We start from the raw sequence: 13,534 nt of genomic DNA, 5'->3' as shown, positions 1-13,534 counted from the left end.
GAGAGAGAGGACAAGTGAAAAAGAGAGAGAGGACGAGTTAGAGAGAAAGAGAAAGAGAGGAAGATGGCCTCTTTTCGAGGACTTCTGTACCACTCGAGATCGGTCCCCGCCCAGCCTGTCGAAGCAGTTCGAGGACATCCATCGGCGGGTGGGCGAAATCCCCGAGTCGACGGCCGAGCTCTTCATGTTGATGGAGGATGTGGAGGAGTCCCGGAGGATCAGCATCCACCGCCTCGAGGAGGAGGTCGGCGACATGACCAAGAAGCTCAAAGTGAGTAAGAAGACTTAAGTCACCCTCGTAAGTTCGTAGAGGTTCTAGAGCACACTTAGGATTTTGTTGAACTAAGGCCTGGAAGAAGCTAACAGTGGCATTCTTAAAAATAATTCTTTCTCTTCCAAGGATTTGTATATGGTTTATATAAGGAACACAAAGGAAGAACAAACAACAGCAGGCCTACTGGCCCTAACGATGTTGTGTTTACTATACTAAGCTACATTTAAGAAAACAGGGTAACTAGGCGATAGAAGATGAACTAACACTACTGCTACCACTAGATAGTAAGAGGACTTAAGTCACCCTCGTAAGTTCGTAGAGGTTGAACTACAGCTTGGAAGAAGCTAACAGTGGTATTCTTAAAAAAATAGTTCTTTCGCTTCCAAGGATTTATATAAGATTATAAGGAAAGATTTATATAAGGAAAGGATTTTTTTAAGAATACCACCGTAAGATTCTTACGGTGGTATTCTTAAAAAAATCTTTCTCTTCTAAGGATTTATATAAGATTTATATAAGGAAAGATTTATATAATGTAATATATATTTTTAAGAATACCACCGTAAAAGTATGAAGATTTAGTCGCCCTCGTAAATTTGTAGAGATTCTAAAGTACAGGAAGGATTTTGTTGAACTAAGACTTGGATTAAAAAGTGTTGGTAAGATTTGATTAATTATCGGCAGACGGTGAATCGTTGTCAAGATTCATTTGTAGCAGACAGAAGAGGCAGTTGATTAATGGGGGTCGCGATCGGTCAAGAAGGTTTCAGAATTGGGATCGCCCCTCCTTTTGAGCAAAAAAAAAAAAAAAAAAAAAAAAAAAACAAAATATATATATATATATATATATATATATATATATATATATATATATATATCCTTTCTCTGACTGCCGCCAATAGATTTTATTCATCTCTGGGGGTCACTCCACTTAGTAGTAAACAAGCTCGTGATTAACAGAACGATCAGTCTAGTCTGACCTTTATGAAAACAGTACACAAAGACCACATTACCTTGTAAAGGCAAGATGTTTTTCGCCTTTTATGTCAATACTTGATATTTTTCTGTCGAATGATATGTTATTTGTTATTTGATTTGATTGATTGATCGATTGGTTAATTGATTGATTTGCTTGTTTATTTACTTCCTTATTTATTTACTTATTAATTCATTTATCTACTTACTAATTTATTAATTTATTTATCTATTTATCTATTAATAGATTTATTTTTTACATATCTATTTGCTTATTTATTTATTTATTCATTTATTTATTTTCTCATTTATTCATTTATGTATTTATGTATATAATTATATATTCATTTTATAATTGAGTGAATAGAGTTTGTTCCCAAATCTGGAGAAGGGTGGGGACGGCTATGCGATGAATTTGTTGTGAATTTATAGATTAATTGACTGATTGATTGACTGGTTGATTGATTGATTGGTTAGTTGACTGGTTGATTAGTTGACTGATTGAATAGTTGGTTGGTTGATTGACTAGTTAATTGATTTATTTATTGCTTGGCTGGTTGATTGATTGATTGACCAGTTGATTTGGTTGATTAACTGGTTGATTTATTGATTGGTTGACTAGTTGACTGGTTATTAACTGGCTGATTGATTAGTTGACCGGTTATTAACTGGTTCATTGATATATTGATTGATTAGTTGACCGGTTATTAACTGGTTCATTGATATATTGATTGATTAGTTGACTTATTAACTGACTGATTGATTGATTGATTTATTGATTGGTTGATTTTTCAGCTGATCCTCGACGTCGTCCATCTGACCCCAGATGACCTCAAGACCAGCGCTGACGTCATCGTGTGGCCAAGCAAACTCAGACCCGTCCTCGACCGGAGCGTGGAGGTGAGGCACGATGACCTCAAGGTCACTGTTGACCTTAGAGTGACCTCAAGGTCACTGTTGACCTTGAATTGACTTCAAGGTCATGATTGACCTTGAAGTTACCTCAAGGTCACTATTGACCTTGGAGTGACCTCAAGGTCACTGTTGACCTTGGAGTGACCTCAAGGTCACTGTTGACCTTGAAGTGACCTCAAGGTCAATATTGACCTCGGAGTGACCTCAAGGTCACTATTGACCTTGGACTGACCTCAAGGTCACTATTGACCTTAGAGTGACCTCAAGGTCACTATTGACCTTGAGGTCACTATTGGCCTTGGAGTGACCACAAGGTCACTATTGACCTTGAAGTGACCTCGAGGTCTCAGTTGACCTTTGATAACCTCAAGGTCGGTATTGATATTAGATGACCTCAGTTTTTTTTTTTTTTTTTTATACCAAGGCTTTTTTCCCCTTCCAAGGGAGGTAGCCAAAAAGGGTTGGTATTATTCATAAATGTTCGTCTCTTTATTGACCTTGTTTCTTTAGTCCCTGGAGGACTACAAGCAGCAGTTCGAGGACACCCTGGTGGAGCGCGCCGGCGAGGTTTCTCGAACTCTGGACCGCATCAACCAGCTCGTCACCGAACTCGAGGAGCTTGCAGACGTGGCGCATGTCAACAAGTACATCAGGGTAGGTCACTGTGCCATTCCTGAAGGGGTCTTAAGGGACAAGAATCTTTGGATTACGGCTGTTGTTTTCCCAGTGGTCTTTCTTCACACACACACACACACACACACACACACACACACACACAGATATATATATATATATATATATATATATATATATATATGTATATAATATACAGTATATATATATATATATATATATATATATATATATATATATATACATATATACACACACACACATACATACATGAGACTTGTTTGACCCACTGTCGGAGAATGAGATAAGATGGACAAATCTGTATATTTCTACCACTATCTGTGGTCCTCTTCAACAGAATGATACACGCTATGTATCATTCTGCTGAAGAGGACCACAGGTAGTGGTTGAAATATACATATTTTCTGTCCATCTTATCTCATTCTCCGACAGTGGGTCACAAGTTTTATTTTACAAATGCGTTACTGCATTATACCTTCCTAATATATAGTATATGTATATATATATATACATATATTTAATTTATCTGCGAAACTAGTAAGGAATAAAGTCAGGCTAGAACTCCTGTGTTTCCTCTTCCCATATGCACCAACCTGTCAAAATGTCCCAGCATATCTGAATTTTTTTTTTTTTTTTAATTTATATTTTCCTTTCTCTGACAAACTTCGGTTCTTCTTTGTTTCATGACATCGGCGACTTCTCCACAGGAAGTCCGGAAGCTGGAGGGACGGTTGGAGCAAGTGAGTTCCCTGGTCCACTGGGTCAACGCCGAGGAATCACTCTTCAAGTTCCCTCAGTCCAATTACCCGGATCTTCTCGAACTCAAGGTGAGAGAAGTTATCGACCTTTACAGAGGAGACCCGTGCCCTCTTGGGGTTTGAAGACCAAAGACTGGTGGTATGGGACTCAATCCCTGTAGAAAAAAAAGAGAGATAAATAACATTCTTTATGTAACACTTTGTTTTCTTAGTGATGCTAAGCTACTGGCTTCTTTTGAAGTCATATTATCACGCTGATTTTACCCCGTTCGTTCGAATGACACACTGTCTCCTTCCGCTGATTATCCCACCTCGGGTCATCGCCGTGTCTCTCCTGCAGGAGTGCCTAGTGCCCTATGAGGAGCTCTTCACCCTGGTGATGACGTGGCAGAAGCATGTCAAGCACTGGATGGACGGAGACTTCTCCAGTCTGGACCCAGACTTCATCGACGGGCAGACGGAGGAGCTGGCGAGGTGCGTGGCGTCGGGGATCCGTGGGATGTTCCTGGCTGGCTGGAGAAGGGACGGGCCAAGGAAGTCTTAGCATTAGGACGTCTGAGTTGATGCCAAGAAATGATCGGCTATTAGTTCCTCGTCGGCGGTAACCAGCGCTTCTGTCCTTTGGGGCAATGACACATCGAGGAGGTGTGGTCGCGAGGGTGGGGAGGAGAGAGAGGTTTAAGGAGGGACAGTAGCAGAACGGAGGAATGGTAGAACTTAAGAAGCGGTCGGCACTATTTTTTTTTATAGAAATTAGTTGTTTATTTTTGTTGATATATTCTTCTTTAGACTCCAGGAACTATTTGCTCTGAATGCTGGATTTTTTCCTAAAGATTTTAGATAGAGAGAACTATTTGTATGAAAAAAAGAACGAAAGACAGATAGAAATTATGAAAAATTACCCACGAACTTTCGGATTCCCAGGGAGCTTTTCCGACTTCGAAAGGTCTTCAAGACGAAGTTCAAGCAGCAGGCCCTCGAAGGTGACCCAAGGAAGGCCCGCATGAACCTCGAGGACCCCAACCCGAACAACCTGCCGGGGCCCCTTCGAGTGTGTGCCCTCACCATCAACCACATCAAGAGCTTCAAGGAGCACCTCCCTCTCGTGGCCGTTCTCTGCAACAAGGGGCTTCGGCAGCGCCATTGGCTTAAGCTCAATGAGATCGCCGGGTTTGACATCACCCCTAATGCAGGAACCAGGTACTGTCCACACGGAGGATAGCGTTTCAGGGCTTTGTGTGTGTGTTGTGCACGTATGTGTACGTGTGTGTACGTGTGTGCACTTGTGTATGTATCAGGATACTCCAGAAAGTGTGTACCAATGTACATATATCTAAGGATTTATGTTATCTAGTGAATTTACATGGGTGTATGTGTGGTCACTTGATTTCTTCAAGCATGTATCCCCGTGTTTGCTTTATGTACGTGTTTGTGAATAGATATCAACATGTACATCTGAATTCGTCTCTATGTGTGTGTGTGTATGTGTGTCCACAAAATCAGAACAGTTCTCTGGATGAATAAAATTAGTGTATTTTTGGTGAAAGAGTAAATAATTTTCATCCTTTTAGAAGCATGAATGAGTGAAATAATTTAATTACATGAGCGTTGCAAGTCTCATGCAAAGTGTTTTGAAACACTGCAAGTGCATTTTATTACACAATTCCAACAGCACCCAGAGCAGTGTTTTACATTTCTTCGTCTTCCGTTTAGTTAATAACATCAAAGTAAATCAAATGACTATCTCTTAGTTATCTACCTCTCTCTCTCTCTCTTTATATATATATATATACATACATATATATATATATATATATATATAACCATAACATTCTTTAGCATCTCTTCGTTTCCTATCAGCCTAAAAAATTCCTGACTTACGATTAATTATATATCTACACAAATATAGAATAAGAAAACTCGCTATAACTACTGGAGACCTCCACATTAGTGTTAAAGAAATACACAAGCTTCCAATTACCTTACATTAAAAAAAAAAAAAAAAAAAGAGAGAGAACTTGGCACTAGAGACTTCAACGCTCGTTTCGGTCATTGTCCTTCCTCTCTTTCCAGCCTGCGGAAAGTGGTCAAGATGGACCTTGGTGGCCTCCTGAAGGCGTTCGAAGTGGTGAGCAGTGGGGCGTCTCGCGAGTACAGCCTCGAGCTCTCCCTCGCGGACATGAGGGCCATCTGGAGCTCCGTCAAGGTCGAGCACGTTATCCACCCGTGAGTAAACGCTCGAGAGTGAGAACGGTGGAGGAGCACCACTTGATTGCGATCTGTGTGTATGTAAGGGTCCCAGGGGATGGGTATTACACCATCTGTCTTTGCACCGCCTGTGCGTTTTCCTCTATAGGTTTTGTGTGTATGTGTAGATGGTGTGGTCATTGGTTAAGGTCTTTCAAAAGACTTGATCTTATGGACGGACAAATCAATTTGCTTTGTCTATATTTTTTCCTGTCTCTGTTCACTCCTTATGCATACATGCATACATACATCGTTCATACATACATAAATACATACACACATACATACATACACACACACATACACACGTAAATAATGATCATACGTTGTTATACGATTACTTTATTACTATTTACTTCAGAATATACACATAAATACTGATATTCTGCACGATAAAATGGAGATTTGGCAACTCTCCCTCTCGCCCTCGCCCTCAGCGACCTGGGCGTCGAGATGATGGGGAACCTGGAAGAGGTCATCGAGCTGGTCGAGGAGCACCTCATCACGACGCATACCATCAAGAACTCGCCCTTTGTTGGCCCCTTTGTTGGTACGAACTTAGCATCGAACTCTCAAAAACCTTTCGCCAAATCTGGAGTACGTTTTCCGTCATTAGGAATTTAGCATCAAACTCTCAAAAATCTTTCGCGAATTCTGGAGTACGTTTTCGGTCATTAGAATCTAGAATTTTTGACTGTTTTTTCTAGGTAAGCTTATCTGGCTAACTGGCTTGCTTATGAAATATATTTCTAAAATGTCGAAGTGTTGGTAATGAAGTTATCTAGATTTGACTTCCTAATGGCGGAAAGCTTTCGGTAAAACTGGCATCTCTTTGTATGGTCCTTCATAACTTTAAACCAACTTCATAAACATTATGTTAAAATTAAAGTCCAGTGTGATATATATGACTCAAAATTCATTAAACAACAACCATATGGCATTCAATGTGATAGAAATGAATTTGGTTCATCTTCGAACGCACTCGAGTTAGACTGTAAACAAGACGACAGTGTCGACATGCATTTCGTTCATTAATCGAATTTCTCATCGTCCCAATTTTCATTCTCTCTTTTTCTTATTTTGTTTATTTCTTCATACAGACGACGTGGGAGTTTGGGAAAAGAGGCTGATAAATGTTCGAGATACATTAGATGTCTGGACACAGGTGAGGCTGCAAGGGTTGAATTAATTAAATATAAGTTTGTTATCTATGAGCGGACACGTAAAGGTTTGTGTGTGTGTGTATATAGAAGTAGCATAATGCGTACGTGTGATACACACACACATACACACACAAATACATACACACACAAACACATACACACACACACACACATACAAACACACATACATACACACACAAAAACACATACACACACACACACAAACAAACACACAGACGCACACACATATATGAGCTTTGAGCTCTCTTCCAGGAGATAAATAGCTGTCGATCGCGAGTCCAACATGTGATTCAAGACCATTGTGAATATCTCTCTCTCTCTCTCTCTCTCTCTATCACACCCACACACACACCCACACCCACACACACCCACCCACCCACACACACACACACACACACACACACACACACACACACACACACACACACACACACACACACACACACACACACACACACACACACACACACACACACACACACACACATTCGCGCAAATTCGAATGGGTATGCATGAAAGATTATCATGCAAATTGGAAGCCTCTGATTTATGATACGTTGAATAATTCTGTGTTTGGTTTTTGACAAAATCGTTGTTTGATTTTTTTTATAGTGAGATGACGTTTGCTTCCTCCTGTTATCAAGTTACTTCCACTCCCAGGTACTACAGTATCTGAAATTTTCTAAGAAGTTATGGGAAGGTTATCCCTCTGGATTGTAAATTTACAACGTGATGGAGCCTTTGTTTACTACCTCGTAACTTTTCAATATCGTAAACTTTCGACTTAAAGAAATACACTCGATACAGCCTTGCAGAAAACGCCAGGTACTGTAGTACGTATAAGTGAGACAAATTTTACAATTTAGATACTAAGTCCTAGAAGTTTTTTTGGTTTCTTTGTGGGAAAAATGTTTGTTATTTAATCTTGGTGAACCGCAAAACATTTTTCTTCTATTAATTTGTTGATAAAAATGTCGAGGAGGTTTCTTCGGCAAGAACTTCATTTGTAGAGCCATGATAATAGAGGAAGCTTAGACAGAGATAGTTCTCTCAAAGTCCCTGACATTTCGTCAAGATTTTTTTGAAAGAAAATTGCCGAATATTGAGATGGTTTTCCGAAGCTGAATAGAATCACCAGATTCAAATTCCTAAACAGAATTTGGGAGTTTCCACATCTCAGTCTTAGTCTTCCTCTCAATGTCGTCGTCAAGGAGCTGAAGTAGAGAATCTTCCTCTTCGTCTTCTTCCTCTTCTTCTCCAGGTTCTTTCCTCCTCTTCGTCTCTTTCTTCCTCCTCTTCTTCAGGTTCTTTCGTCTTCGTCTTCTTCAGATTATTTCCTCTTCGTGTTCTTCTTCTTCTTCAGGTTCTTTCCTCTTCGTCTTCTTCAGATTATTTCCTCTTCGTCTTCTTCTTCTTCTTCAGGTTCTTTCCTCCTCGTCTTCTTCTTCTTCTTCAGGTGCAGACGCTGTGGCTGGAGTTGAGGCCCGTCTTCACCTCGCCCGACCTCCCGAAGCAGATGCCCAGCGAGGAGGCCGTCTTCAAGGTCAGTCAGGATGGTGGTGATGGTGATGATGGTGATGATGATAATGGTGATGACGTTGATGGTGATAAGGACGGTTATGATGGTGATGATGACGTTGATAATGGTTGTGGTGGTGGTGATGATGATGGTGACGTTGATGATAATGATGATGGTTGCGATGGTGATGATGATGGTAATGATGTTGATGATGATGGTAATAGTGACGACAATGGTGATGATGTTTATGATGATGGTGCTAGTGATGACAATGGTGATGATGGCGGTGATGTTAGTGGTGGTAATGATGATGGCGGTGATGCTGGTGATGATAATGATGATGATGATGATAGTGATGATGATGATGATGATGTTGATGATGATGATGATGGCAATGGTGGTGATAGTGATGGTAATGGTGATGACGGCGACAACGATGATGATGAAGAAGGTGGAATAAAATGGTCTAGCGACAGCTGTGGTGAAAGGGTGGACTGCCTGCCATTAGGCGCGGGAGGGAAGGGTCTAATCCAGTTTAAATATTCCATTTTTCTCCCCCAATCCACATTGCCCATTTCCTCTAAGCTCATTCTCATGCAAAGGGGGGAGGAGGGGGGGCAACACCCCCTCACCCCCTCCCTGCAGCGGATTGAACCGCTCCTCCTCCTCCTCCTTCTCCTCCTTCTTCTTCTCATCCCTCCTTGTTCTCTTCCCTCCTTCACCTCCTCCCTCTCGTCCTTCTCATCCTTCCTTCTCTTCCCTCCTCCACTTCCTCCTCCTCCTCTTCGTTCTCTTCGCTCCCTCTCCTCATCCCTCCTTCTTCTCTTCCCTCCTCCACTACCTTCTCCTCCTCCCCCACTTTCTCCTCTTCCTCCTCCTCTTCTTCCTCCTCCTGCTTCTTCTCTTCCCTCCTCTACCTCCTCTTCCTCCTCATCTTCCTTCTCCTTCCCTTCCTCCTTTTCCTCCTCCTCCTCCTTCTCCTCCCCTTTTTCCTACTTTCCCCCTTTCCCTCTTCTTCCATCTCTTCCTCTCCCTTCTCTTCTTCCTCCTTCTCCTGCCCCTGAACCTCTTTCCTCCTCCTCCTCCCCATCTTCCTCCTCCTCCTCCTCCTCCTCCTTCTTTTCTTTCTCCTCTTCCTCCTCCTCCTCCCCATCCTCCTCCTCCTATTCCTCCTCCTCCTCCTCCTCCTCCTTTTCTTTCTCCTCCTCCTCTCCCTCTTCCTCCCCCTCCTCCTCCCTCTCCCCCTCCCCCCTTCCACGCTCACTCCTCGCTATTCCGCAGGAGAAAGCGTCTGGGAGGAAGGCGGAGTAATGCCTTCCGCCTTCCTGGCGTCCAATTCCAAATTCTTCCACTTTTAATTCGTATCTCGAGTTACGAATATCCCGTCGGCCTCGTGGGACTCGCGGGCTCGTCCTCGATCTCTGCTGAGCTGAAGGTTAACCTCGAAGTAATGAAATCGTTTGTCTGTAGACACAAAAAAAAAATTGTGCAAAGAAGAGGCGATACTCACAAGACTTTGTCGAGATATGTTTTTGGATTTGGGAGTGGGAAGGTGAGGGGAGTGGAGGGGAGGGGAGTGGAGGAGAAGGGAGGAGAGGAGAGTGGAGGAGAAGGGAGGGGAGGAGAGGGGAGTGGAGGAGAGGCAAGAGGAGTGGAGGAGAGGGGAGGGGAGTTGAGGAGCGGGGAGGAGAGGGGAGTGGAGGGGTGGGGAGGGGAGGAGAGTGGAGGGCAGGGGAGTGAAGGGGAGGGGAAAAAGAGTCTCCATAAGCTGAATAAAATCGCCTGACGTCAATCAAGGAACATTTTGGCTGCATCAGTCAGGACAAAAAATATAAAGTGCAGCGTCGTAGCAAATGCGTTATTAAGGTCTTTCGGTCATTCTTGTCCGGAGTCCTCCTTTAGCTGAATAGAATCGCCTGGCGCCAGCAGGGTACAAGGGTCTTGTAGCGACGATGCTACTGTGGTAGAGAAAGAGATAGACGAGTTCGTCTCCTTTATTTGTAAAGTAAAAATGAACTGATTGTACATGCGGCCAGGGCCAGGAGTCAATATATGTACCGCGTGGGTAATTACATAATTCCACTGGATTAAGTTTGGTCGGTTCAAGCAGGGTCGCATTGTCATGGACAGGTGTGTGTGGCTGGCGCGTCAGGTCTAGCCGCGTGGGCGAGACAACGTGTGCTCCACGCCACGTAGTTTGTACAGTCTCAAGGTTTCAATCGACTTCAAGGACGGATTTTCTAGAACATCTCGTCAGCCTTGGCGAACTCTCTACCGTCATCAAATCTGTTACTAACTTTGTTGGCTATGCTTATGGAAATGACCAGTAGGTTTCTATAAATAGACCACTGAACCAGATAAAATGAACTTAGAATAAATGTAGATTTATACTTTCGAATAGTTGAAGGACTTTGACAGGAGGTGGCGAAAGGATTCCAACGTCTGCCTTAGGGATTCCATTTTCTCTTCGGGCCTTAACTTCCCCCCCCCAAAAAAAAAAAAATTGTCTTGTTTTACGTAAACAAAGAGACTAGCTTCATCCCCCATCTTCTTAGGATTTAGCCCTGCCTCCCAGCCCAGGAGGGTTGATAGCCCCGTGACGTAAGGCTTCGTATTCTATGGACACAAAGTCGGTGAATGATGGAGAAGAAACCTACATCTATTATGAAATGCTGTTTCCTTCCCTTGAGTTTGATGATGAGATTCACCTTTTCTCCCTATTTTGCAATAACAACAATGTTCTTTTTCTCTTTTCATGTTGTTATTTTCTCAGGTGTTGATATATTTTCTCTTTTTTAATGATAAAGGCTAAATGGGCAATTGCAATCTCTTGTGGTGATTTCAGGAACTCGACGCTGTGTGGAGGTCCGTCATGAAAGAGGTGAAGAACGCTGAAACCCTGATGGCCGTCATCGAAGGGAGAAACAAGAAGGAGAACGAAATTCCCGAAGAGGTTTCCTCAGAGGACCAGGAGGCTGTAAGAGACGACGCAGGAAAGAAAACGAGTAGCAAACGAGACGACGGGAAGAAAACGGCGAAGAAGACGACTTCGGCGGAAGCTCCGAAGAAGAGTAAGACAACATCGGGAGCTTTTGGGAAGCTGGCGTGGTGTCTGGAGTCCTTTGGCGTCATACAGAAGGCGGTGTATGACTACCTGGACAGGAAGCGTCTTGTTTTCCCCAGGTAAATCAGATCTTCCGATCGATCTTATTCTCAACCTCCTCCTTACCCTCCTCCTTATCCTCCTCCTAATCCTCATAGAACTCATCTTTATCCTCCTCCTTATCTCTATCAATATCGTTGTCCATGTTTAGGAGGCGAATAATGCAGACAGAGCATTTGGGGACTGAAGATGACATCACCTATTTCGTGTGTCTGGGCCACAGGAAATCGAGAGAGAGAGAGAGAGAGAGAGCAACTCTCGTTCATACGTGGCTCAGTTGATCGTCCTTCTGAGACGTCGTCGCAAGTACTGAGGGTGCTTTGCGCATTTGTTCTTAGGCTTCTGGAAAGACTCTTCCTTCATAGTTCCTTTTCACTCCTTTAGAAGATAATTCAAACAAGAGATGATCATCAACGACCTTTGCCCGAAACGAGTAAATCAAAAGTGGAGATGAAAATGAGAGTGAGTGATGGAAATTATTGTAGTGGTTTCAGTGATTTTAGTGAAAGAGTTGGTGGCAGCGACAAAATCCAACCGAAGAGTTTCTGCGCCTATGCAACAGCAGAAGGGATTTTAGTTGATTTGTTGTTTTTAGACCTTGTGCACACATGTACGTTTTCTGCTGCTACTCTGCATGTATGTAAATATTGTGTGCATCTGTGTGTGTCTTTTGCCTCTGTGTGTGAGTTCGAGTTTTCGTACATTGAAAGAAGAATATGTAGAAGGTTATTGTCATTACCTTCGCACCTCCGCTGTGTCTTTGATCGTTTATTGAATAAAGATGGACACATTGTCCTTACGTTTCTCCATTTCACTTCTGCCGCAGGTTCTTCTTCCTCTCGAACGAAGAACTGATAACGTTCCTCTGCGAGAAGAACATCGAAGACCTCAAGACTCACCTCCGGAAGTGCTTCGACGGCGTCTTCGAACTCCGGATGGACCAAGACTTCGCCGTCACCGCCGTCGTTAGCAAGGAAGGCGAAGTTCTTCCGCTGGCCAGAAAGGTCCCCACGGTGAACATGAAGGAGAGCTTGGAGCAGTGGCTCCTCCAGGTAACTCTCCTGTCGAGGGTGACCTTGGGTCGTCCTTGACAGTGTCATTGAAGGGAGTGATTTAACTGTTTCCTTGGGAAGAGTTCCAGGGAAATTTATGCAACGACTGTTGGTTCATCGTGAGAATAGTGCACTCGGCGTGTAGTTGGAATGCGAGAAGGTGCACACACACACACACACACACACACACACACACACACACACACACACACACACACACACACACACACACACACACACACACACACACACACACACAAACACACACACACACACACACACACACACACACACACACACACACACACACACACACACACACACACACACACACACACACACACACACACACACACACACACACACACACAAACACACACACACACACACACACACACACACACACACACACACACACACACACACACACACACACTTTCAACGATCATAGTATATGAAATCATTATCTTCACTAAAAAAGATAGTATAATCGCTTTAACTTTAAATATCACTTTATCTAAAATTGTTCCAAAAGTTCAACAATGTTAATGACACATTGAAACTCTCAAATCCAGTTTCTATTTGTTCACATTAATGAGGATAATTCCTTTAGACGGAGAAAGTCGAAGTCCTCCCCAACCCAGGTTGTATTTTCATGTAAAGAGTTATTTCCTGATACCATAGCCAAAGGATAGTATTTTCTGATAATTTTATTTTCTCTCTCTCTCTCTCTCTCTCTCTCTCTCTCTCTCTCTCTCTCTCTCTCTCTCTCTCTCTCTCTCTCTCTCTCTCT

At 42.8% G+C, this 13,534-nt stretch overlaps 1 pseudogene; it reads left to right on the top strand.

The window, feature by feature from the left end:
- LOC143028070 (dynein axonemal heavy chain 7-like) overlaps positions 1 to 13,534 on the top strand; it is a 72,063-nt pseudogene that overhangs the window by 11,417 nt on the left and 47,112 nt on the right.

This window comes from Oratosquilla oratoria, chromosome 9 (genome assembly GCF_046742065.1).
Source record: "Oratosquilla oratoria isolate Oo_2021 chromosome 9, ASM4674206v1, whole genome shotgun sequence".
Lineage (NCBI taxonomy): Eukaryota > Metazoa > Arthropoda > Malacostraca > Stomatopoda > Squillidae > Oratosquilla > Oratosquilla oratoria.
This window is presented reverse-complemented; position numbering and strand designations above follow the sequence as displayed.